This window comes from Tachysurus fulvidraco, chromosome 16 (assembly GCF_022655615.1).
Source record: "Tachysurus fulvidraco isolate hzauxx_2018 chromosome 16, HZAU_PFXX_2.0, whole genome shotgun sequence".
Lineage (NCBI taxonomy): Eukaryota > Metazoa > Chordata > Actinopteri > Siluriformes > Bagridae > Tachysurus > Tachysurus fulvidraco.
Genome location: NC_062533.1, coordinates 5173533 through 5176966, shown reverse-complemented (window position 1 = coordinate 5176966; position 3434 = coordinate 5173533).

Below are 3434 nucleotides of genomic sequence, written 5' to 3'. Positions count from 1 at the left end.
CATATTGTTAGCAAAATAGTTAGAACCATCTACAGTATACATGACTGTGTGGTAAGAATCCCCTTCCCCTAAAGTATCATGCTGACCATTTTAGCATTTTGCACAGACTAGCAGTATGCAGAACGGTGGGGCAGCTGCTACAGTCTTTGGCAGGACACGACGAGACAGACTACTGCCCTCAAAACTGCCCTACTGTCAAAACCAGACAGAAAAGTGGTGCGCTCTAGAGAGCTAGATGTTGGGACGTTGTGCACTTTGTGGCACACTTCAGTCCTCTCCCATAGACATTATCCAGATGTTCTTCAAACGACTACTATTCGTATTCTGTCTCTCTATCCATCTATTCCCATCTCTTCCCATCCCCTACTCTTAACCTGTCTCTACAGTCACGGTCTTGGCTAAATATACAGCTATAGTAGTACATTCAACATTACAAAGAATCCGGTTACATTCTCATTAGGAATAAATAAGGAAGAAAAGATCATGTTATAAAAATATCACGTGACCTTCAATGAACTCTGAGCAGCCAAGGGTGGTGGAATACCCTGTGCACATAGAGAGGGGGGCGAGAGAGAGAGAGAGTGAGCACTCTGTGGAGTCAGATCACACAACTGTGGGGTTGGATTCACCTTCTAAAGTATCATGTTGTTCATTTGGCCAGGGCAGCGTGGAGTCACAGCTCAGCGTAACGCCAGCAGCTGCTGTGCTCTTTGCCAGACAGAGGCAGACGAAAAAACTAGAGCTAGTAAATTAGATAGATAGATAGATAGATAGATAGATAGATAGATAGATAGATAGATAGATAGATAGATAGATAGATAGATAGATAGATAGATAGATAGATAGATAGATAGATTAGAAATAAAACTTAACAAAAATAAATAAAAAGAATAAGAGTAAAGTGTGTGATGTGGTACAATGGGGTGTGAAGATTATAGATGAGCTTGAGTTAAGATGTAAACATTGTATCATCCAATCTATCTATCTATCATCCAATGAGCTTATGAGCTCAAGACAGTGCAAAATGTGCCCCAGCACAGTGACGCTCAATTGTACAGTAAGTGACCTCCTGTTCTAGTTCTTTCTACAGCGGTTCTGAATTCATCTTATACTAAAGGAGCTCGGCTCTATAATTGATTTGAAGTTTTGGAGGAAATGATGTTTATTGTCCAGAATGTATGAGATAAAAGAGTGTCCTCTTTTCCATAAAAAACCTCCAAACCATATCCATAGAGCAGCCCAGTACTAAGCCATCAGTTTGTTGAAGTTTTCCCAGCTCTCATGCCTCCCTGCCCTACTGCTACAAAGAAGACTGCACTAGCTAAAACAGACTAGAATAAATAACTAGAGTTTCCCCAGAAACATTCACGTATACAGTTACCCATTTGACCCTTTCTTTAAATTAAATATTCTGTGTGACTTTTTATGATACAAGTCAACATTTACTTTTTAGATCATCAAACTGCTTTATCATCATGTCTTGTGTCTTACTTTAGCTCCAACACCCAACATGTTTAGCAGTCTAAAGCAAGCACTAATCCAAGTTCCAAGTAAGTCAGACTTCTGTGCTTTTTTTTTTTTTTTTAGAGAGAATCCTTGTGGCCCGTTTGAAACAATCAGATTCCTTGGTTTGGACATGCTATTGGCAAAGAATTATATGCTGAAAAACCAGCACCGATGTATTGCAGCTTTCTGGCAAGTGCTACTGAACATTCCACTGCCTCAGGGGACCTATAGCGTCGCTCTGACAAGTATTGTCTATTAATAGTGGAGTGTGTGTGTGTGTGTGTGTGTGTGTGTGTGTGTGTGTGTGTGTGTGTGTGTGTGTGTGTGTGTGTGTGTGTGTGTTACCCATAGCCAGGAACACTCATGCTAAATATGCCATTTTCCTACTTGTCTGTGACAACATGTCTGAACCAAGAGCAGGTCTGGGCATATACTATATCATGTCAGTGAGCACAACTAATTTCTGAGATAATTCCATTATTGCTTTCAAAGCACTTTCTCAAAAGCCTTACCCCAACCCATTTAGGGAGTTTCTGTACCCTCGGTACTGTGTTCACAGGTGAGGCATTAATGTGCCACTTGAGGTATGTGTACAGTATCATAAAGTTAATTAAACTTCTGCACCCCGGAGTAACACAGATGCATTTCTGCAACAGCCTTCTTCTGTCTCTCACCTTCTTCCTTACAAATCCCCCGTCTGGCTCTCACCTCTTCTCCTTTCTCATTCTGTCTATCGCACCTGAGATTTGCTTCTCGTTTATTTACTTTTTGTTATCCTCCTTTTTTCCAAGCCACTTACAATCTCTTCTGCTTATCCCCATCGGAGTCTTTGCCTCTCTCGGATGGATGTTTATCACGGCAAAGCTGATTTACCAGTTAATCACAGCTGCTCTGCCAAGTGCACAGTACCTTCTCCCAAAGCCATGCTGAAAGGTGTGCTATCTGTCTTACTAGGAAGGTTGCAATTACTTACTGTAAAGTTTCAGCAGGTATTTGGAAGTAAAGGCTTGGAAATGTCCCACCGGTGGAGAAACGTCACCAATCAGGCTGCTTAAATAAATAAATTATTTACAGAATCATCCATTATTACAAGGAGGTCTAAATAGTGTATAGTCTCAAATTTTCTAATACAGGAAACAGTAAAAGAATAGTGACCAGCTACATAAGTTTCCCAAGCCACATGCTATCTATTTACAACTAATTCAAACGTTAGCTACGAACTGTAATTTGTCATGATGAATAACTCGCACCACATCCAAGCCAACAGTTCTGACTGTGAATAAATATTTTAGACATGCCTGGGTGACTCCCTGCAATGGAAGAGCACCATGCTTTAGTGTTTTCTTAACTAGAAAATACACACTACAGATTTCAAAGCTACGGCTTTATAACGGCGCTTTATCGTTTATTATGTATACAGCAAATTAAGGAGCGGATAAAAAAATTTCAGTTTGCTGATGCGTGTGTGTTTAAACAGAAAGAGTTCATCAAAAGGGGAATTCACTCAGCTTTGGTTATCCATTAACAGGGATTTGTATAATACATTTTATAAATGGAGGCTTTGTGTATGTGTGTGTATATTGTATGTGTATAGAGCAGCCAGGTTTAAGTGTAGTTTAAGGTACAAGTGCACTATTGTGTACCACAGAGAAGATCGGACCGGGTTGGACTCTGTTAGTTTCAATTGAATTTTTATTTTTCCTTTTTCAACAGATTTAAGTAATAGCAGTGCTCCCAGAAAAAGAATTGAAATGATAGTTCTGGGACCATCCTGCATATCATGAGCTTATTGAACCACTAACATACTAAATATGATGTCATGAAAATAATATATATATATATATATATATATATATATATATATATATATATATATATATATATATATACACACATACACATATATGTATACACATATATGTGTATGT